The 25109-nt window shown below is 39.8% G+C and overlaps 1 protein-coding gene across 2 annotated transcripts in view; it reads left to right on the top strand.

Annotated features, from left to right (window-relative positions):
* The window catches only part of dab1a (DAB adaptor protein 1a), a 210211-nt gene that overhangs the window by 56779 nt on the left and 128323 nt on the right, over positions 1 to 25109 (top strand). For both annotated transcript variants that reach the window (XM_030132440.1, XM_030132441.1), the window contains exon 2: positions 15928 to 15936. The gene's annotated coding sequence lies outside the window, so the exon portion shown is untranslated. The remainder of the gene's footprint in view (positions 1 to 15927; positions 15937 to 25109) is intronic.

The following is a 25109-nucleotide window of genomic DNA, read 5'->3' as shown; positions in this document are numbered from 1 at the left end:
CACTTGTGTTTTTCTAGCGCCTTATGTGAGAAAAAGGATAAGGTTAATGTACAGAGTGCAAGTGCAACAGAGGATTATTCAGATGGAGCAGGGATTTTCATCTGCTCATCTAATAAACACAGCAGCCTGTAATCAAATCCACATCAAGGCTGCTGCCTACACTGTGTATGTTTTTGTGTATGAGAGTAAATTCCAGCATGTGTGGGTCTTTGTGTTCACCAAACAAGAGGAAGGTTTTTATGTAAGCAGATATCTAGTAGTTTTTGTTTGTTTTTTTTTAAGTATTGGCTGCTTTCAATGTTAATTTAAGTAACGAGTGGAGTCCATGTATATCTTTGTGCGTAATCATTTCTTGTGTGTTTATGTGTGTGTAGAGCGAATGAATGGACATGACTCTCGTAGCTTGGACATGGATATCAGCCTTGTAATCCAATCACAGGGCCGGTAAATCAAATTATGGAGAGCAGCTAAGAAATGGGTGTGTCTATACAGTGGCTGGCAGAGAGATGGAGCTGGGCACTTTGCCTAGAAACACTGTTACCAAGACTTGTCAAGTAGCCTTCCAAAAAAGCAGGGATGTTGATCAAGTGATGTGGGAGATTAACACTGGGAGTTAATGTTTATGGCGGATGAATTAGTGCAGTAACTAAGTGGCTGTGGAAGGTTTCGATGTGATTAGCAGCTTTGTTATTATTTACACTTTGGAATCTGAGTTCTTAAAAAATAAGATATCTTCCATACTTTGTTACAGTGCAATCCATGATACTTGGGGCCTGATTTATAACAGGTGTAAATTTGCTTGCTTGTGATGAAAAAATGCATGTGCTATTGATTTGCTTGTCACATGATCAACTAAGATTACCTGTGCAAATGACAACAGGTGCAAAGTCCATTTAAATGAGGATTTTGCATGTGCTACTGGTTGTCGTCATGAAGAAAATACACTGGAAAAACTGCTCTGGGATACGCCAGCACTAATGGCAACAGTACGCTGGAATGATCCAGACGTAAGGAAATGTAACGTTGCGAGGAGTTTTGCCATAGAAGTTAATGCTTGACCCCCCCTTGTGACTGGCCCAAAATCATCCCCTAGTTCATTTAGAAGGTCTAAAATAGCTTTGCTGGGTAGGCCATACTTCTCAATTATTTTTTTCTCCATCATTCCAAAAATGTTGATGTGAGCAGAACAGAATGGTCCTCTGTGTTGCCTTTGGTTGGGCCTATGCCGCCTCCTCGCCACAACAACTGCAGCCAGTTTTGCGCAAAGTTGAGCCAGTTAAAACCTGCCTTTCAGACGTGCTGAATATAGACGCAAAATCAGCCACTGCAGTCAGTTTCAGGTTTGCTAAATCACATTCCGCACGCTAAATAAATATCTGCATCTACTCCTCCCAATAACTTTGCATGTTCTGGCCCATATTGCATATTCATCAAGGCCAACATGTTAAATGGGTTGTGCGAGCTGTTTTGCTCATTTGAGAGACGCAACCCTTGGTGCGTCCTGTTAGTAGATAAGCGCCACTGTGTTTTTGCGTGCGCAGTCAAGTTTGCACACAGTTGTACATGCGCAAACCTTTAGTAAATCAGGTCCTTGGTGTCTACATGATGCAGATTTATTGCCTCCAGTTTACAGTAGTCAGGAAACAAATGAAAGGGGAGTAACGCAACTGTCATTAGAGGACAAAAACATGTTGAGAGAAGTGTTATTCAGCAAGCTACTCTCATTTAGCTGCAGCCGTTTTCTATTTGATTCATTTCCCTGTGTAGGCAAATGTACGGTGTCACATTAAGGTTTTGTGTACGCTTGTTTGTCACTATGGCGCAGCCTGTCCTAGTGTGACACTATATAAATGGCTCTGGATAGCATGTGTGGGTTTCTGAGAAAAATGATGGGATGGGCAATATGAGAGAGACAGAGAGGCTGCCTACGTAAAATTGGAAAAGCAATAATTTTGGTACAATGCCAGACCATCTTGAATGTGAAAATTACCAAGCTAAGAGTGGGGAGGCACATGGTGGAAGAGGTAAAAAGTAGGGATGCAAAATTGGTGACAAAATGAGAAGAGGTTGCCAATGAACACAGGGAAATGACTTGCTCTGTATCAAACTTGAATGTAATTTTTCAGATTCACTGCATCTCTATTTTCCTGTTTGTCTGCTGTTTTTTTTCCTTCTTCTTTTTTTGTGACACACACAACATATCCAGATGCAGGAAATGGTATTCAATGCTCTTTCTGATACTTAAGGAATGGAAAACAAATCATACTTGGGTGTAGTAGAACTGAAAAGCTACTTTGTCACAAAGTTGTCATCTAAAAAGCTGTGCTGAGGATAATTAGCAAACTCTACATTGCTGCTAAAAGGGTCTTCAGAGATGTGGGTTTCACTTGGAATAAGGTTAGCTGTTGAATAAGGTTAGCACTGCCCTTGTATATCTAAATGGGGTTAGCAATTGCAGCTTGTGCTTTGGTAATCATGACGTTTGTTCTCTGCTGAATGCTAACGTCGATGCTAACCCAGTTTCATCAATGCTAACGCTGTCTTCCAAATTGAATTAATTCACAGGAGGATGTCAACAATAACCCCTAGAGCGCATATGAGAGGGAACAGCTGAATCCTCAGTATCTTTGCTTCTTTTTGACTCTGATACAAACGCAGCTTCGCCTCATCTCACACTGCAGACCTTATTTAAATGTGTCTTTATAATCTTCCTCCCTTTTTACAAAAATCAGAAGCATATTCACTCCACATGCAGCAAAGACTTAAACTCTCGTATGCATCAAAGATAATTGAGAGGAGAAAGGAGGCACATGTATATGAGACAGTCTGCCCCTGTGTGTGTTTCTATGAAGTAAAGTTAATGTTATGCATTAGCTAAAAATGTCTTTCCTCATCACAAGAGACTGGTTGGAATAATCCAAGCCTGTTTGAAGTATTACTGAGTGTACAGTACATGCTTGCACATTCACACTATTGCGAGTAGTGTTCATTCATGTGCCTGTGTGTGTACATGCACATGCAAGACTGAATGGATTATTTGCTGTGTGCAAGAGATCCAACAGCCTCAGCCAATTCTAATGAACCAATTATAGTAAAGTCTTTTCGTCCTCTTCTCTTCCATTTGATAGTGAGAGTCACACTGTGGACTAAGCTGCTTTACTTTATTGCATCTCATTAACTCAACCAAAACAGTGTTTGAAGTCCAAATCAGCTGTTAAGGAAGAACATGGTATTGAAATGAGGTCCAGACACAGAGTTAACCAAAAAACCACTGTTCTACCAGAAACTAGATTTGATGTGTAAATCAACAGAGCCTGTAATGGTCCAGGAGGTAAGTGATCTGAATTAAACCCTTGAGACATGCATCATAGATGTAACATTCTGGGACATTTTTGAGTTTTTCACCTTCTTTCCACTTAGAAGACATTTGATTAGCCTTAGCATCAGGTGCAAAACAGGGAAAAAAAAGGAACAGGATTGCGTTGCATTAACTGTCTACTTTGGTAGTGATAAATTTGGCCACTATGTTCATCTGCAGCAGGGGTCACCAACCTTTTCTCTTCTGTGTGCTACTTTTACATAATGAAGTTGCCGGAGGGCTACTCTAATTTAGCAACATTTTTTTTACATACCTAATTTTCATACATACGCGTATTTTGCATAATACATTTGTAACATTGTGTCCTTTTATGATTTTATTTAAGTGTTAATATGAAACTATTATCTTACTTTTATTAAGAAAATCAAAAGTAGAAAAAACCAAATACAAGCATTTGCATGCTGTATTCCTAAATATTTTCATACTACGTCAAATATTATGAAATGGAACAATCCTGCATATTTTAATAGAATTATTAAAAACAAATAATACACACCTGTATGTTCATTTTTGATACTTCAAAACTGTGAAAGGATTTGACCTTTTCTAAATTCACATATGCTGTCAAAACATATCAATTAAAAACAGAAGAACTTTGTGCACATAAATCCAGCATCCCCCTGTCACTTCTACAGAGTCATCACACTGGAGTCAAACGCAGAGGCACCTGTTCAGGTCCGACTCCAGCTGTCTGAGCACATGCGCACATACTGCACATATGTTTGTGCTCGTCCAGGATGTGAACCACTTTAATGATGCCTCTGTTGAAGCGCTGGCCTTGGTCAGTTTAGTGAACATGGACTGTTGTTTTTGGACTTCAGTTTTCAGCTCTTTAACCTTCTCTTTACGGAGGCTGATTCACACTGGAGAATCTCCACAACAGTTGCTGTGAACTTTGGTGAAATTCCGCTCCACGTTGTATCTTTTACCGACTGCCAGGCTCACGCAACAGATCAGACACACACACACTTGTCTTTCACATTAGTCAAACAGAAGTCTGTGTGTCATTGTTGGTGAAAATAACTCCCTGGCTATACTCAGCCCACATCGTTGCGGGGCTAACCCCACTACCTGCCTGGTATCTGGCTAACCCTAACCTGGCCCCGCCCCTCTCGAATGACAGACAGTAAACCAGTGCTGAAGTTTGATTGACAGCTAGCTGACCGTTTCATCTCGGGAGGGGGGCAGGACACTTGTAATTTTGATTGGGTGGAAATTTAGACCTGTTCAACCAAGTGACGAATCAACTTTGTGTTCTTATATTATTGACTCTTGGCGAGCTACTGGTAGATCGCAAGCAATGTGTTGGAGACATCTGGACTAGTTCTATTTTTAGAACAGGCCTGCGGGCGACTCGGCGGCTGCGGGCACCAGGTTGGTGACCCCTGATCTGGAGGGAAACAAAATTTAGAAATTTCCTAAATTTGGGACCGACCTAAACTTTACATCTTAATTTTAATACTTGGTGTTCAAGGTTGCATGCTCAAAAACTCAAACACATACAGTCAGCAAGGATAAATAGGCAAAAGACTATACTTTTCTTTCTACACAGAATTAGCTAAAATGCCCAAAGAACTATCTTTATATTCAAGCATCACACTCACACTCACTACTGAAGTTATACATAATTTACAACAATCAGAGAGTTTTTTTTATTTTCATTCTTTGTTCCATTTTTCTCTTTATTCTTATTGTACACTTTGCCAGGAAACTTTTTGTCATCAGACACATCTTGATATATTTTTTTTAACACTTACTACTTACTCTAACTTACTTTTTGCTGATCCTGTGGTCTTGGGTCTTGTGTGATTTTGCAGCTTCAGTAGAACCGAACAAATCCTACCAAGGTCCTATTTTTGTAGTGTCCAACTGTCAATGCTTTGTTTTTTTTAACTGATTCAAATCCAGTTTTATCAACCATCCAGTGTTTTACTTGTTTTTTAGCATTGCAAATAAAAGATGCCAGAAGCAACTTCAACATACAAAGCTATGTTAACTGGAGATATTCACATAATTTTTAATGGTATTACTCATTTGTCAGGTGTTCTGAGCATTAAACTTAACATTAAAAAAGGGTATGGCTTCGGTTTATGTGTTTGCAAACGGACTCTTGGATTTTGTTGAGTGTTTTTTATGACATACTTCAAATAAGATTGCCAGACTGTACTCTGTGTTGCTATAGGAACCACAAAGGTCAATAGCAGATCTTTTGAGTTGGTATGTGAAGACTGTGTAGGAGACAAATTTACCTGTCTGAAAAGTGCAAAGACCTTTTACACTTCTGTTTTTTGTCTGATTTTAGCCTGGTTTTACCTGGTTTTAGTCTCCTCTCCTTTCTTCTCCTCTCCCTCCCCTCCCCATCGTCCATATTTACTCTTCCTTTTCCTCCTCCATCATCTTACTTTTCTCTCCTGACTGCTTTATAGACAGATCTCATCTCCTCTCGTGTGCTGCACATTGTACTTCTAGAAAGGCGCTCTCATCGACACTGACAGCTATCTAATTGACCTTGCATCCTTATGAATAGCTTTGGAGCACACTTGTATGTGTGTGTGTGTGTATACATATATATATATATATATATATATATATATATATATATATGGGGGTGTGGGGGTGTGTATGTGGCCCTGGTACATATGTGTGTGTGTGTGTGTGTGTGTGTGTGTGTGTCTCCACCCTAGCTAATACCTAAGCTGTTTCTGTCCTACATTGTGTGGTGTTTTATAGTGTCTTCTGTTGTGGTTGGTTATAGCCACTGGTGCCTCATCAACTTACAGCTTGATAGAGTAGTTCAGAAACAGGCATGTCTGTCAGTGACGAGAGGTAAGAGGAAGATGAGTGGGGAGAAGTATGTCTTAGAATGTCAAAAAAGAGAGTGGTATGTTGTATTGATTCACAGACAGGCACTTGGTTTAGAGCATTTCTCTTTGAACTGTTACACAGAGAATCTTAAAAGATTTTCTAAAATTCTGTCTAGTTTTAGGCAAAACTAATTCCATTTGCCTCAAAGATATAACTAGTAATTTAATCAGCAGTGACACAGACAGGCCCCGGTACATATGCACATTCACATACACAACACATGCACATTCTCATGTGTGCATATACACTGACACACACACACGGTTTGATGAAACAGATGGCAAACGGCTGGTGGATGAAACAAACTGTCCATGCTATCTTTAGGTGTAATGGTGCGGTTAATGATTCTGCTGTGCTTGAATGCTATAGAATATTGTATAAATTACAATGTATGCATTATCTTAACAGAAGAATTTATCTTGGTTTGAGTAGCTGTTCATTAGCCATCCTTCCCAGGCAGTGTGTGATCTGAGAGTCTAAAGCAGCCAAACAAAGCATCAAAGTTTCATCCTGAAACTTGGTCTGTTTTTAGCCTGACCCGATTGGATTAGTGCATTATTAGAATCCGATGCTGAGCTTCAAGGCTACATGTTTTATAACATCGAAACCTCCTAGTGGGTGGATTCAGCTACATGTCTTTGGAGAGAGAGAGAGAAACGGTGAGGGAAGCAGACTGTGAGTATGAGTGTTGCCACATGTGTGTATTTCCGTGTATGGTTTTGTATTTCGTGTTTGTTTGAGGAGGGTCAGACAGACAAACCTCCTCTGAGTTTATTGATTCTGTACTATCCCATCCCCTCCAGGGACGATACTACACAACACTGCTACGTGTGTGTTTATAATAACCTTACATGAACACTTTCAGAGGCTGTGCTGTGTTGTCTGTTGCTACCTCGTGTGGTTCCCTTGAGAATACACAAGCACAGGGATTATCCCGGCTAGTTTCACATCACCTGAACCAAGTCTTCAGTCATTTCTGCACATGTCTGATTGTCTTTGCCAGGGAATGCATGCAGGTGTGTGTTTGTCAAGGTATGCATGCAGTCGTAATTTATATATTTTTCTTTAGTTATTATTATACAGGTATCTTTCCTCTGTCATGTGAGAGGATGAGAGGATTTGCCTCTGTATGTCCATAGGTATACATTAGTTTTGTTTTTTTTTCCATTGATGTAGGAAAATACTTTTGTTGAATTGCTTATGTTGAGTATAGGAAGCCGTCTTGTGTTCAGGACCTTGACACTCTTGACTGTGGAGAATATGTGTCTTGTTAAATTTAGTTAAATATCAGTATAGTTAAATTTTGAGATATAGCATCGTCTTTTTGTGTTTTATCCTGAAGTTGTGAGTTGCTTTTTCCCTATATGTGTTTACAAAATACTCAAATAAGTCTTGTTCAATGAATAGTTATTTTAGTGAATAATCCTGAATGAAAAAACAATCACTACACAATATCACCATCAAACTAATTTCAGGGCATTAGCTTTAGAGAAATGAGCAAAAACATCTGCAAACAGGCTCTGTGCTGCTGCGATCTAATAATGATATTCCAAGACAAGAGGTTTATTTGTCTTTTGTTTCTACTTTAAAAAAAGCTTTGAATCTGCTATATTTTGTATTTATGAAAACTCATTATGAGAGATCATTATGATGTTAGTCAAATCAATTCTGTGACCACAAAATATTGGCTTTAATGTCAATTATCGCTACTTCTGATTTGGTATTGTATGCATTTTATAGACTCTTATGCCTTAGCTGTAAGCCTCCGGTGGAAGGGTCTTTTTTTATGTGTGTAGGATACAGCCAATCAGATGTGAGGTCAAAGGGCTGAGGTCAGAGGCCAGGGCTGCTGTGACAGCAGCACACGCTCAGCCCTCCATCAGCAGGTCTCATCTAAACACTGCTCTGGGGTCAGATTAGTAATTGTTAGACTGCGTTGCAATTTGCTTGTTGCGATGGCAAGCTGATTTGTGATCAGGGAGAGAATGGTGATTTATTGAGGTGGGCTGTGGGGGTAAAAGGTGGAAGGCATTTGTTGTAAGCTGGAGATTTAAGGGTATAAGAGCAATGAAATGTAGTCTTAACTGTGACCTGTATGTTTCAAAGAATCGGAAAGGGTACAGCACAGCATCCCAGTGAGACAGTGTTTGAGCACCACAAAAGATGTTATTTTTTTAGTGAAGGACAGTCCAACCTCTAAATGTTGGCAAGGCCTATTTTTTAATTTTAGCAGCTTAGCAAATACATTAGGATAGAGCATCTCATTTTTTGCCAATATAACTTAAAGTCTAATTTGTTTTCTACAGTATAAGTAAATTGAAGGGATTGAAATAGATGTCCAAGCCCTGGCAAATTTGTGATAGACTTTGGATCACTGCTTCATTATATATCTCATTTTCTCTCTCTTATATTACGCTGCACATAATTTCCCTACAAATAGCCAAAAAGGATATATTAGTGTTATCAGGCTTTGTGCTCTGATCTGCACTGATACATTTGAAGGTCAGACCTCATAGAGGAAATGGAAATAAAGAGTATAATTTAATCTCAAGTGTGTTGTACAAAACTCAACACACAAAATGAACACCAGGGACAACGTACGGTGCATTGTTTTAAAAGCTGATAGACTAATTGTATTGTAACATGGGCCACTATGGAAAAAGAGGACACTTCCAGAAGCACATAATGGAATAAAAACTGAATGGGTGGAGGATATACAACTACTTTGTGTGTGTCTGATAGAGATGGAGACAGACTTTCATGACTATACACATTTGTGTTGTGTTATTTCTGCTCATTGTCAGTTCTTTTCCTCCACATGGTGACTGTGTATTTCGAAGTATATTTAAGAGTGAGTCTAAACATCTCAGGCTGACTCTGTTTTGTCTCTCACACAGTTTAATAATCACTAATGTGTTAGCTGTTTGGGCTCTGTTTTCATGAAATGTGCCAGACTTTTGAGAGGAAACGCAACGCCGCTTCAATTTGCACTTTGTCTTTAGAAATGTGTGAACAACAGCAAGAGGGTGATTATGTGATTATGTGTTAACGGAACCTTTAGGGAAATTTTTTTTTCATGTCTTGCATGATGTGGGTTTTAAAAAACTAAATGTGTGAAAAAGAAATGAGTTGCGTATCATTAAGAAAAAATGTGCCGGTGTCTTACAGAAATCCATAACAAATGTGAAGAGGAAGAAATTCTTCTATTACTTACAGTATTTTTATCCCAAAGATTCAGCGTAGATTAAAATTGACAGTGATTCATGTAAGGTTGAACTGCATAGATAGATATGTGAAATGAATTGCCTGCAATAAAAAGACAATTTTGTTCCTAATATGGGGGATTGGGACTTTGTGACAGTCTCTATAAAGAGACTTAACGTCCCCCTCAGTGACTCCCTCTGTCCCAAAGCCTTATTGCCACTTCTTCATACATATACATGACCGCTAAAGAGACAGTGCATGAATACTGAATATTGTCAGAGTATTGTCTCTGCTTCTATATGTGAGTTCATTTGAGTGTGTTTTTTCCCCCCCCTCATCATAAATGTCATTATTTCTTGTATGTATTCGCCTATTTTGCATGATCGTCTCCTCTTGACTTGTCGCCTGCGTCAGTGGTAGTAACTAGTGATGGTGTTTATATATCTTTTCTCCAACCATCACTGTGTGTACAGGTACGTTAACACAAAGCTGTGCTGCTAACAGATTCTCTCCAGTGGGGATATGAGCTTAGAAAAGGTTTTATGGGGTTAACCTTCAGTGGTGTGTGTGTGGTGGTGTATCGGTGTGTCTGAGGGTTTTAATCTTCATGTGTGTCCATGGGGGTAAAATCTTTTAATACAACTGTTTATCAAAGGAAAAGCCTGAGGGCAAAAATCTCTCACTTTCTCTCACTTGCGAACACATGGGTTTTCATAAAAATGTTAGCTGCTGGGGAGTTTTGTAGCATTTTGTAGGTTCTGGGGGAGTTAGCTGTGTTAGACTGCAGCTGCCAGCCTTCTTTTGATTAAACTGCACTGTAACACACACACACACACACACACACACACACACGCACACACACACACACACACACACACACAAGCTGCCTATGTGCGGTCGTGTCCCTGTATGCACATGCCTACCTGTGCAGCTGTCATAAGCATGCTGTCTAATCACCCAACGTGTCAGTCATCACAGTGAAACAGATTTCATCCCCGGTCGCTGTCACTCTACCAGTGAGACATCACATCTTTCTATTTAATCAATCAGTGTTTTAATTGCACTGCAGTGGGCGGTAGCACATGTGGGTTGGGGGATGAGCTCAACAGGCTGCATATCTACTCATTAATATGTACAGTATCTTATGGAGTAGCACTTATTAACACCTACATTCAGGATTATATCTACATTTCATTTGGGGGTGGGGTGTTTATCTATCTGACAAATAAAAATGAAAAAAGAAAAGTGCATGATATGTTAAAAAATGCAGTGCAAAAGTACTCAAATTCTGCTGTGGTTACTGCTTTAGCTGCAGTAACTGAGTGGATTTTTGAGGGCTTCTTATTTTCTTTCCTCTTGAGTCCTTTTCAGGGAAAAAAAGCTGATTGGCAGCTTTCTGTGTCAAAGAGTCACAGCAGCAGTTCTCAAATACCAGTAAGCTGACTTTGGTCCAACACAAAACCACCATGTGTGAAAGAACAACCCTTTACATTGAACTACTTGATGTGGAATGAATGTGTGGGATGGAAGACATTTCATGAAATTTCACAAAACATATGAATATATGTGGTGGAAAAGGGAAATGTGACTGTCTTTCTGCACAAACCAAAAGAGAAATCAGTTTGACTAGGTGTTTGTTTATGTGCAGAGGCAGTCTACCCTAAAAGATAGGGTTGATTTTTGATACATGAGGTCTTGGTGCACTTGTTTACAACAAAACGTTAACCTTGGTTTTTTTCAGTCATGTACATAATTGTAATTTATCCTTTATCAATCAATCTACCAGAGCCAAATTACTGAGCACTTTATTTTTGCAACAGTCTTGCATGCAAATTTTATTCTGAGCAGCAATTTGACTTTGTAGTATCAGATGTGAAGGCGTTTTTATCTAAGCAGTTAATTATTCAATCATCTTAAAGGTACATAAACTGGCTGGCTAAAGAATATGTTCTTCTTCTCTCCAATGTTCTCACAGCAGGATTTTTGTCCTATTATCAAAAATAGCTTTTATTCCTTTCTGTTACTGACCAATAAATTGCATTTTCATTGCCATCATTATGAACATATGTGAGGACCTTATTAAAAAAGACTCCCTTACATCCAAAGACAAATAATTTAATTCACACACATCATACACTCACACCCTATGGAAACAGATGAATTCCTGAGTACATGCACTATGCAGTCACACCATATGGTGAATCAATTAAAGCCCAGCTAGATGGACACCACCCTCAGATTAATTGATGTCAATTTGATGGCGACTGTGAAGTTAGTTTATTGCAATGGTGAATGAAGTTATTGCAGGTTGCAGATTTTCCTCATGTGGTGCAGATCTACTTTCATTATCTATTAATCATCAGCTTTAGCTACTGTTGAGACTTGGTTTATGTGGTGGATGAAGGTTTTTTGCAGAGATGCAAGTTTGTTCTCTACGTAGCAGCTTGAAGTGACATGTCACCTGTGACATGTTTACAACGACAGTGTCATGTGATGTGATGAATAGGACAGTCACAGGACAAAGGCATGATAATGACAGTGACTGGATATCTACCAGGGTGCTGCTGGGATTGCAACAGCGAGAAGGCTGGCAGTGTATGGCAGGAAAGGCCATGCTCCCTGACAGGCCGCGCTCTAATGCTGTCTAAAATATGACTCCAGGTGATGCACCGTGCTAATTAAAATTGATTACAGGACCCTGCAGGTTTTGTGTCCTTCAGTTCCTCAGGTTTTTTAACCTTGATCTTTTACTACCATAAATTTGGTACTTTACTGATCCCTTTGTGGCAGTGCATTTCTGAATACATTTGATTATTCTGACAGGAATATCGTCATTTATTACTCTGATATGTTCAGAATTAAAGCACACACAATACTAGATGGACACATTCACAAAGATATTTCAGTGTGACCTTATTAAAAGAAGTCATCATCATTGAAGGAAAAAGCTAAGTACTTGTGGAGGAAATGACACCGCTGCTAATGAGGACACCGCAATGACTTCCTCAATGAGCATTAGTGATTGAGACGGTGAAAAGATGGAAGGAAGAAAAAAAATCTCAAGAACAAAAAGACTAAAGGAGAACAGACGGAATTGATTTGGTCACATGGTTGGAGAAGAGCGGTGACCATGGCCACAGAGCCACGGAGATGCCCGGTATGATGAGAGGGCTGCAGGCTCAAATGTCAACCAAATACCTGGCAATGAGAAACTCACTGCTGACATCTATACATCAGCTCCTCGTTCTCCTTGACCACCTGTATCTCTGAGCCATTCTGTCAAAGTCGCAACCAATAGATTGATGCAGGAAGCATTTTCCCTCCAAGCCTCTTCCTCTGTCTTTATTATAGCTTTATTTTTCACACGCTGTACTTCCTGTAGTAGTTCAGTTCACATCCTTGCCACTCTCCTGTGTCCGCACATTTATGCTTGAGGTTTGATTTGTGTTTGTGTGTGTGTCTGATTTGTGTGCATATACTGTATGTGTGTTTCTCTACCTGCCCAGGCTTGGGATTAAATGTCAGTCTCGTAGATTGATGTTCTCCCTGATAGAACGCCACAGCAGGAAAGAATCCATCGCAGCTTACAGATGGGAATAGAAAGACACACTTGAAAGAAATGTTGAATTTTTGTATGTGTGTGAGCTCTAGCACACACACACACACACACACACACACACACACACACACACACACACACACACACACACAGAGTAATTTCCATAGATCTGTTGCAACATTCCTGCAGCATTTCTACAAGCCAAATGTTGCAGAGTGGTGATTGTTCATATTCAACATAGAATGAGGTTCTATGAGAGAGCATCACCAGAAAAGGGCATGAGGTTAAATGCATCCTTTTTCAGCATGTGCAGGGTCACACACTGGTAAATGTGCTGTGCGTGGCTGGCGGAGCGCCATGCGGAAAGGGCAGACTACTACAGTTTCAGTGAAGTGGAAGAGCGGGGGAGGGATTGTGAGTATGTGTTTGAGCGTTCCTCAGTATGTGAACATACAGTATCTGACCGTGAGTGTATATCTTAGTAAATGTGAAAAGAAGTGCGCAGGGAATAACGTATCTCCGCTGCAGCTCTGGCGCTTCTCCATATTATGAGAACATTTTTATCAGACCCCTTTGGAAGTGACCCCACTAATATCTGTGCATTAGCATTTTGTTTCACTCTAAAACTGTAGGAGGCAGAAATTAGGGCTAAAGTGAAAGAATTTAAAAATACAAATATGCTTGTGCTGATAGGTGATTACATGCTGTTTCATGTCATTATGGAAAAGAGAGGCCAAAACATCTTTGTGACGAGCCACAGAGAAGGGCAATAGAGATGCATCTGACAAAAAAAAATCAGCGATCAGTAACTAAACCTCTCAATTTCATATTTAACCTCCATGTTTGACTATCTGAAACAGAGTCGAATTTTAAAGCCTGTGGACAGGTAATTGCTATATGTAGCTGCATGTGAGTGTGTGTTTCATTGTTTTGAATGTGGATTTTGGGAACAGTAAAAGGAGTAAATGATGAGTCCTAGCACAGAAATTTAAGTAAAATCATACCAAACATTAATCGGGAAGAACTTATTAAATGTTATGACTCTGTGCTCATTTTGTATTGAAGTCTGACTGATGTATCAAGGTCGTGCTACGTGGTGTGGTGGCACTGGGTTTGATCGTAGCGTGGGCCTCTCTGTTTGGAGACTGCATGTTCTGTCGAGGTACTCTGGCTTCCTCCCACCGTCCAAAGACATGCACCTTAATAGGTTAACGTGTCAGTCTAAATCACCCATAGGTGTGAGTATGAAAGTGAATGGTTGTTCGTCTTAATATGTCAGCCCTGTGATGAATTGGTGACACATTCAGCATTTATGACCCTTTGCCTGTTGGTTGATAATCTCTGACCCCCCCATGACCCTCTCTAAGACTAAACAGTTTGGGAAATGAATGAATTTTGAAAGATTCCACATTTTTCCACACGGTGGCAAAGGGGAGGGGACTATTCAAGGTGGCATAAGAGGACAGTACATGGGAATCAAAAGATCTACAAAAATACAGTTGTAGTTAATGCAGAGCTTGAACACAAAAGTTGTCATGGAGGGCAAGGCTGTACAGGGGAAGGGTCACAACCCCCCACACACACACACACACACACACACACACACACAAACGCTACATGTCACAATCATATGACAAGCATGGTGGCCTCAGTTGTACATTAAGCAGCACAGATTATTTTAATCCAAACCTGAATTGAATGTCATCAGGTTAGCATAAAGTCTAAGACTGAGCACACCCTGTCCTTGTACATCTGTATTCCCCAGTAATAGTCCCCTTTTATGTAACAGAACACCATTGATTGATCAAGACTGATGAAGCCAGCAGTGTGACACATCCCTCCATATCCCTGCACCGTGAGTGATTAGGGTGTCACACTATTTGTCACACACAAAAAAGAACACAATACTTTGGGCACTTGTTATATTGGGATTACTATTTTTTTTTTATTTCCTATCAATATTTTGCTTAAATAAACCCATGAGGATGGCTTTTGTGAATGGGAAACCTGACTTTCTCACTGACAGAATAAGGCATAGAGGTCTAGAACATAATCATGGCACCAGACAGGTTACCATGGGTCACCTAAACTTCCCAAACCAAAAATGAATTGATTGAAAAATTCTGTCTTTTACAGGGCCTCTGGTCTATGGAATAAGTTACCTTCATTCATCAAACACACTAAAAGCTTATATCCATTCAAAAAAAAAAAAAAACAGTCTCAAGGTGATGCAGTAATGCAAATGATTGTTTTGACTCTCACAATCCAAGTTGCTGTAAAGATGAAAGTTTAAATGTTTTAAGGTTTATGTGTTGAGATGAAATTTTCAGCTTGCTAGTGATAAAAATAAATTATAAACTTGTTTTTATTACCTCTGCCAAGGAGATTATGTTTTCATCGGGGTTGTTTGTTTGTTTGTTTGTCTTTTAGCAAGATAACTCAAAAAGTTATGGGTGGATTCTGATGAAATTTTCAGGAAATGTCAATACTGGCACAAGGAACAAATGATTAAATTTTGGTGGTGATCGGGGGGTCAGGGGTTGTTTGTCTGTCTGTTAGCAAGATAGCTCAAAAAGTTATGGACGGATTTTGATAAAATTTTCAGGAAATGTTGATAGTGGCACAAGGAACAAATGATTAAATTTTGGTGGTGATGGGGGGGGGGTGCTGATCTGTGCTCTCCCAGTGCTTTTCTAGTTTATCTATGTATTTTGTAACTGTATTTGTATTTTAACAAACCCTAGGAAGAGTAGCAAGCACTATGGAGAAAGCTAATGGGGATCTGTATAAACAATATACATTAATATTTAAGCAAAAAAAACATTGTTACAACACATTTAAGACTAAAGGTAAGAGCTTAAGCATTTGTTTGTAATAAGCTGTTTGTCTCTTTTTTCTTTTCTGCTTTCTCTTGGAACAGCTGGAAAAGGTTAGTACCATCTCATCTATACTCACATTTTTACCGTTCATTTCTGTGTATAAAGTTTGGATAATAATCATTTGAGCCGGGAGAGCTATTACACAGCCTCTCTTGATCTTTTTCCCCATATATAATGCTTTAAGAGGCAGAATGGCTCTTGGCTCTTCTTATATGATTTTATGGTGGTGACAGCAGTACCAGTGTGTTTTCAGTGCACCCACAGAGTCCCACAGTAATACTAGCTTTCTCATTTCTGAACTAGAAAAGACCTGTGTGCTGCATTTATGGGCATTAAGCCGGAACTGGTCATGCTGCAAAATGTAATTCATTTCACAAAATTTCTATATTGTCCAGCCTCTGAAGTTTATACATGAGCCTGTCTGGCCTTTACAAATCCCCCAAAAGTGGAAACATTCTTAGTGAAATGCAGCTCGGAAAATGGAGATCTGTCCTTGGTGCTGAACTCACAGGCGCTTTAACAGCTAGAATTTACTGTTTGCTTTTTTTTTTGTTTTTTCCCTTCTCAAACACAGAGGGGTAATAAATGTGCTGTTTGGGACACATGATTGTATCTAAAATATTATTAGGAGTCACTTGTGCTTTGTTGTTGACAGATTGTGGGCAAGTGAGAATGCTGGAGTGGAGAGATGAAAATGTGTTATCTCACATTGTGTTGTTTTTGTCACACTGTACATTTTATTTTCTGTCTTGTGTGTTTTTCCAGTATGTGCATTTTATTTCTCTCTTTTTATTTTTGATGCTACCAGTGTGTAATTTTATCCAGATCCAAATATCTGAAAACAATCGATTCTAGTCCAACAGGATTTCACTGTTCACTGATGTTTGTCTCATGAGCTCACACTTCAGAAATGTCTGTCAAACACAGAGACAGCATGAAATAAATATTAGTGCACTTTTCGTCTTCAGCCTTTATGAATACTTTAAGACAGCACATCCAAGCTGGTATCTGCGAGGAGAATAGTACTAGTTCATCTAATGCCGGATGTAGAAATGTGAAAATCTCATTTGATTTGGCTCAGTCTCAGAATAACAGACTTACCTCATGATATTCCTTTCAGACCAACGCCTCATAGCCCCAGTTTTGACATTTTATCATTTGTGACTGAAATTGAATTAGATTGTCTGAGCTCTGTTGTTTTTTGTATGACCGAAGGGCCCGTAGGAACCGATTACAAAACCCACTGAGTAGTTTCAAAATGCCCAGGCATCAAATGCAGTATCTGACTCAATATTTGGATGTTACTCGGTTCCTTAACAAAAATAACATAAAAATGAAAAGCATACATTTCAGCGGTACAGGTCTTGACTTTGACAGCAGCAGTAGGTGTGAGTACTGATTGTGTGTAAACAGGTGGTGGAGTGCAGAGATGGCAGAAGGCTCAGAACTGCCTTCACTTCCACCTCATCTCTCTCTGTGTATGGGAATGTTAGCTTACATCACACTGAGAAATGCCTCCAGCAACATCTTTCCTGCTGGTCAGCGTTCTTCAACACAGTCAACCAGGCACATGCATATAGTACACACACAGTAGACACACACATTTCATATGAATACACTCCTCTCAAAAGAAAAGAGATGTTTGCCTGATGTGTATACGCACTTTTGTCCATCTGTCTTTTTTGTCCTCTTTGTACTTGTATACCAATGTGTTTGTGTCTGTGTGTGTGTGTGTACTGTAAAAGACACACTTGTGAGATGTACACTAATTAACAGCCTCATTAGGACTCAAGTAGCTCTCCCGCTGAGGCTGAGGAACAGCTGACACACACACACATACACACACACAAATCTACACATGTAAGCAGACATACACAGGCACTAACAAATGAATTATTAAAAAGCCTGTATATCCATATTCTGTTAATCTCCAAATCAGGGTCATCCTTTATGTTTGGTGAAGCTGTGACATGGAGCTCTACAGCTCAGCCATGACTTCTGTCAATGTGACACGCAGTGCATGCAATATGTCTAATTTCCCACACAATATTAGCATGGAAACCCAAGCAGACTCTGTTCTGCCCAATCTACCTCTCAGTCTTTGAACAGACTGTGTGCTGACTCATTCTGCCGTTCTCTATACTGACGCTTAAATATGCATATTCAGATTAAGTACATGAATTCTTAATTATAGACATTTTAGTGTAACAGAACTGTAATTAGAGAAGCCAGTGTTCATGTAGAGGGACAGCTAAAGGTTGCAGGTTACCCCTGAGTTGATATTTGCAATGCTAATGTTATTTTGATTGGTTGTAATAGAAAATATGTGTGAATGCATGAGTATTCTGAAGGACATGTTTAGATGTATTAGGTCTAAATGTATATCTGTCTATATGGTAATGACTGGGATGACACAATAATGCATTTTAAATGTGTGACACCAATGTAAAGTTATTCCTTCTCATTGCTTTTATGCCTGCGGATACACATGAATGACCATTTAAAGACACCTATGCATGTGCTCACAATAATAAACACCCACAGTGTAAAGGCCATTTGCTACTTGCTGCATTCTGTCTTCATGACGCTGCTCTCACCAGGCGACTCACACATCCCATATTTTAGCTCTTATCTTGCCGGCAAAGGTTGTTTGTAGGGGAAAGTGTAGTGATTGTGTGTTTGCCTGTGGACCAAGCACCAGTAACTCTGCAACACTGCTTTTACCACCACCTTGATTTGCTCTATTGTTTGAGTCTTAAAAACGTTTGGCATTTGCAACCAGTCTCTGCTACTTTGGCTAATTACTCCATTTCACTGAGTAGGTGGAGCAGTGAATAGAAAAACTGCACGCAGCTTATTATAAAATGTAGGCTGCTCAGTCAATCATCCAAGTTACTCACAGTTTAGATGTGAGAGTTGAACTTTAGTAATTATTGAAGCAAAAAGCGGTGGTGGAGGTGTTAGAAGAGATGGGCTGTCTGACCTTGAGAAAACCTGCATATACAGAAACCAGGAGCTGAGAACTGAGATTGGATCAATGCTGCAGGTCTTATTTAGATTCCAATTACAGCCATTTCTGATCAATTGGCTCCTCTCCTCAGTGGCAAACTGGGGCTCAGTCTTTGATCAATGGCCACACACCCTGATGGGCACACAATCTTAGAAACACAATCATAAGCACACTTCCTGTCTGTTTCTTGCTTGTGTCTTTGCCTTTCTTGCAAACACACACACACACAGTCATACACAAGCTCTACTACAAACCCGTCCAAATGTATTTGATCAATGCCCACTCGGCCTGAGAGCAGGATCTGCATTATTTCATGCTCTGTAGTTTTAATTGATTCCAGGATAAAATGATTAGTGAAAGAATCTTTCATGTCGTTATTCTTTCTTTTTTTCCACATGCCAAGTCTCATGGAATTCAATTGGAAGAAAAAGTACATCTCCTTGGATGTGTCTTGGTGTGATCTTGGGTTTGAAAAATAAATAACAGGTACCAGTTTAAGGAGCCACCAAGATTATAGATTATATTTTATTATAGATTATAGATTCTATTTTAATTGTGGATGAAATAAAAATACTGAATTAATGTTCCAAGTAATATTGAAAGTTAAAAGTATATTTATTTGATGTTTGCATCATTAAACACAAAATGTGGAAAGAAAAACTCTATACTGTTGCACATCTTCACTCCATCTGAAACATAAACAGTTGGTGTTGTGAAAAGAAATGGCAGCATCACAAAGTGTGAAATGCGTTACACTTTTTTTTACACACTTTTCTGAAATGTGTTGCACTCTTGAATTACAGGAATGGATGAATATTTACCAGTGAAATTAAACTGACAAGACAATGTCCATACTATTCCAACTTTTTCTTGTTTTGACCTGTAATTACTGCAATGTCCAGGTACTTTGACTTGTTCATATTACAATGTTTAACACTGATGAAAGTCATTTAAGAATCTCCAAATTAGATCCTGTGGTCAGAACAGTGACATAGAAATTAGATAAACATCACTGTGTTTTTGTGGTATCTTTGAACCAAAACTGAATTACTATAATCCACTGGTCAAAAATCTAGAGGAATGTAAATGTTTAGAGAGTTTTAACAACTTGTCTGGGGCCTATATTCATATTCTATGAGTGCATACAGGGAAAGTTATCGTGAAGAAATAAAAACAGCTTTATCTGCTAAAGGAAAGCCCTTTGATTTGTCAAACAATTCATAAATGACCTCCAATGTCTGCAGATGGCTTTACACATTAAAGAGACAAATGCACTAACATACACACACACATACTGTACACTAGTCCAAACTCCTCCTGTTCTGCGTCTGTGTCAGTATGTTTGCTTTGTTTGGATGCATCAGTTCATTTTTGTTGACTTATTTTCTGCATCAGAAACAGTCGCTGCAGAGATTGGTAAAGGGATTAATTTTATGCAAATGTATGCAAATAACTGTGACACAGAACTCCATCTGCATCGGTTCTATGCAAATGTTGTTTGCTAAACAGCCATATTGGAAGGGCCCATCCACCCCCAGTCTTCCCAGTCCAACTCCCTCCTTTTCCCCTCCCCCGGCAGCATCACCCTATCCTTCTCTATTTTACCATTTCCCCTTTTGCCCCCCTTCCCTTTCCCTTAAATCCCTCTCCTCTCTCTCTCTCTTTTGGCAAGCCTCTCGGCCCGGCCTGCTCTCTCCAGTCTCACCCAGTGCACTCCCCTCTCTTGCACCCACTGTCCCTTGTCCCCCTGTAATCCTCCTCTTCATTCCTCCCCCTCTCATCCCTCTGTGAGCTGCATGGCTGTTAGTGGTGTGAGGAGACACTAATGGGGCTTGAGGAAAACATTGTCATAGTGCCTGGAAAGTGCAAAGCGGGGAGCTATGCAAAAGGCAGTCAGGAAAGTGTGACATTAGACTTGCTAATGGAAGGTTAACAGTACAGTGAAGGGAAGTAGCAAAAACACAACTAGAAAAGATGAAGAGAATGATGGGATTTCAGTGGCAGCATATGGGCTGAGCAGAGAGAAGTAGTGAAGGAGAAAGAGAAGTGAAAAATAAAAATGAAATAGAATAAAATAAAATAAGGGAGAGACACAAATAGGAGGGGTGATGGCAAACCCTTTTTGTCTGTGGGCCAGTCCTGCCAGCATTTAGGGGTGAATAAGAAAGAGCAGAGGGAGGGGTGTGGGGGGGTAGAGTGTCTCTTTCCTTCCTCCATGCACCAATCCTCTTTTGTGGTTTTCCGTTTTGTGAGGAGATTGTGGCATCACGCGTGACGCTTCCCTTCAAAGGCGAGGGAAAGCATGTGTGTGTGTCTGAATGTAAGGGAATTCATAAAACCTCCCATCCACCCACTCCAAATTCCCTGCACAACCCCCATGACACACACCACTGCCATCACAGCAGGAAAGAAATTCTTTTGAAACTTAGCCATGCATGGCTTTTTGCACATTTGTAATAACATCAAGCAGAGAGCAATTGCTCAAAAATGGTGGCCTGAAAAAACCTTCAATAAAATTTGTTTCACTTTAAGTAAATGCTATTGTGCTAAATAGCACTGTGGTGACTTGTGTGAGTGCCACACGGTGCACTCAAGCAGTTGGTCACAGGACGCAGACTGAGAAGGAAACTATTTCTGCACAGCTTGTCTGGAGCAGCCAGGCAAAGTCTCTCACCTAAATGACATTTGTGAGTAATATGCTTTTCTCTGCTGCAAGTGCAAGCAATGCAATACAGCTAAGTAATATCTCTCTGCAGAGCAATACTGGCTGTCAGCATTATATGGATGAGTTGATGTCTGTGAGGTATGTGTGTGTTTGTGTGTGTGCACGCTTGTCAAACCCATTTAGATTGCAGGTTTAGCAGTTAGAATGAACTGTTCAGAGAAAAAAGGAGAGACTTGCGTTAGCCACGCACCATTAGCATTTGTGACCAGTCACATGGTTGACTGTGTTTTGGCCATTAGGAAGGAATTGTGGAATGAGTGAGAGAGAAAGTTAAAGTCGGAGTCACAGAGAACAGTGAGTGGACAGGAATATGATTGATTGTCAAGACATCATCAATATGAAAGGAGAATTATGGTTAGTAACAATATGAGGCTCTCTACTTTGTCATTTCACTACCATTAGATATAATAATGCTTTAGTTTCTTCTTGAGGCCTGCAAACTGGACAACAAACATAAAACCTTAGTCTACCTGGTGTCTGACTACTTTCTTATGTAATTTTAACATTTACCTCAATTTCATTTTGAAAATAAGTTTGATGAATATGATCACCTAAGCTATGGTGTCTTGTTCTATCTGAACTATCATTTTAAAACAATAGGTTTATTTGTGTGGTGATTTTCAAGCCACAGGTTGCACACTGCTTCACAAAATAGAAGTACACAGTCACACAAAAGTGACAGGTAAAACTGTAAGATTAAAGCATCATTAAAAATACACCCTACCATATAGTACAAACAAACAAACACCCACAAAGACCGTAAACATACACCCAATAAATTAACATTTAAAAAACTGACAAGGAAAAAAAGTGCATTTTTTTGTGTTTGAAGATCTTAGTGTTTGACTTGTGTAGAGAAACATAACTGCCAATAAAAAAGGCTCTAGACAAAAACCAGATTGTAATAAACTGGGTTTAATCTTCATCTTTTGCTGACAAACGTAACAAAGTGCAGAGGACAAGGAAGGACACACATGGACACACACGGACACACACACTCACCAGACAATACAGATTTATGTGGCTATGCAATGGCATGGCAGTTGGTGACAGCCATAACACTGACAACCAAACACAGCAGGCCTCTGGCTCTGTTCTCTGTGTCTGTATGTACACACTCCAGTGTCTCCAGCAGCTCTCATCTGTCATGGCTACAGACGGCTGCTGTGCCATCATGAGATGCTGCTCTTTGGTTATGACAGACACTCTGCTGTGCATGTGTGTGTGTGTGTGTGTGTGTGTGTGTGTGTGTGTGTGTGTGTGTGTATGTTCATGGCTGTTTATGTTGCTGACAAGGACGCTAAATGACTGAACTATATGCCTGCAGCTAACAGCTCAGACAAATATGCATTTATTGTAGACGCAGATACATACGCATACATGTAACCTACTCTATAAGCTCTCATATCTATTTCATCTGTTTGGATCCCATAAGGCCAAATGTGTTACTCTGTCACTCTGGATACCATCCAGCAAAGTTGCATGAACAACAGCAGTTTTTCTGTTCCTGTTACCTGCTTTCTAATTCACGCTCTGTCTTCATGCTGTAGCAGAGGAGAGGGTAACGAAGTGAGAAGAGATGGATGGAGGGATTGAGAGCAAGAGATGGCGACATGAGGAGAGAGAGAGAGAGAGAGAGAAAGATGATGGAGTAAGACTGTGAGGGGAGTTTGATTCCTCCAGTTGTCAAAGGCGCTGCATTATTGATGTGCCGAGGATCCCACATTGTCGTTGAGATTCTCAGTCTGTCACGTCACGTCCTGTACGTGCGCACACGCCTGTGTGTGTGTGCACACTGTTCAAGTTTGTTGTGGTCACACAAGTCCTGAAGGAGTGCTACCTGTCAACACCTCCATATAACAGGGCGCTCAGACACTGACAATGTTGTCTCTGTTGCGCTGACCACATGGGAGGGGAGTATTTACACACACTTCCTCACTGATTTGTGGAAGGAGGAGACTGTGTGTGTGATGGGTGTCGTGTTGTGGAGGATTCTCCTGGGTGTCTGATACTCTCCAAGTTTCCACTCTCTCTAGCACTGACTTGGCTTTGTCACTTTGCATTATGAAGTTGGAATCAAACCAAAGTAACTTACTGTGTGTTGGGTGATGAATGTCTGACACTGAGGGATGGCCCTTCTGCTCTGAGCTTTGTCTCATGAATCCTTTACACTCTTCAGCAGACAGAACGCCTCAGCATTAGACACAAACACAGCAGTACATAATGTATTCTTAAGTCGTGCTGTGATACAAATGCGTACACAGTGGTGCAACAAGCTATACTCTTCCTGTGTGTTTTGGTTTGAGTAATTTTTCGCTTTTCCACAGCTCCGAGGTTTAATCATCAAACACAGAAACATAACTTGGATGAGACAGAAAGTGGGCATTTTGAGGTCTTTCTGTCTTTGCTCAGTTCTACCAGTACTGTGTCCTGTCTTCTGTTCAAAGGAGAGCTTTGGCATATATTTGATGTCTACAGTCACTACAGCTGTTTAATGAGAACTGAAGATATCACTACTGTAAATTTGTCACTTAAATAGTGTGCTGTTATTGCTTTTAGCACTAACACAATAAACAGCAGATTCTTTTCACCTTTTAAATAATGTATCTATTTACTCTATAAAATACTTTAATGAGCATACAGTTTTTTAGAAACAAAGTGCCTTAACAGAAACCTACAGCTATAAAGATTTTTTTTTTCTTTCTTTTCATGTCTTGTGAACTTTATTGTCTCATTACAAGCCCAGCAGTACAATGTTTTAATTTACTGGTGAGAGCTCATGGTTTTTTTCCCAATCCACTATACACGCAAAGTTTTTTTTCTCACTTTGTCTACACTGCAGAGGCAGATTAAAGACAGCGAGATGTACTGTTGTTGAAAACCACATGCTTAGCAATTTCAATTAAATGCCAGTGGTCCCAGTAAGTTACAGCAAGTAGAGTAATAAATGTGTGTAACTCAAATCATATTTCATCAGTGCTTCTTTGGGTTTTATTGCTGTGACCTTAAAGCATGTATAATCAGCTGCTGCCTTTGGACTCTTGGCGAGCAGCACAATCGAGACGACACACACCCTCACCCTTCAACTTGCAAAACTCCTGCTCATATATTGCTTTTATCACATGCCATGAATTGAGCTCTGGATTCCATTTCACAGGGCCTGTAATGTAGTAACTTATAACTTTTTTTTATGACAATTTGTTCATTGGCGAAGGATTTCACTCCAAGAATTATCTGCAGTGAAAAGCAATTATCTGAGAAAACATAATAGAAACCAAATGACAGACAGACAGATAAAAAGAGGAGGGCTAAAATAGACAGAAAGGAATAGATAGGTGGAGAGATAGAGAGTGTATTGTGCTGGCGATCTTCCCAGAACAGAGGGATCGATCAACAGAACAAGAGAGCCTCACTATTTCCTCAGTTGGTAGAATGAGCCAGGTTAATAATGGAAAGCAGTCATCATCTCCTTCTTGCTCTCTGCGTTT

Source organism: Sphaeramia orbicularis, chromosome 4 (assembly GCF_902148855.1).
Source record: "Sphaeramia orbicularis chromosome 4, fSphaOr1.1, whole genome shotgun sequence".
Lineage (NCBI taxonomy): Eukaryota > Metazoa > Chordata > Actinopteri > Kurtiformes > Apogonidae > Sphaeramia > Sphaeramia orbicularis.
Note: the sequence above shows the minus strand (reverse complement) of the source record. Positions and strands in the feature narration are given on the sequence as shown.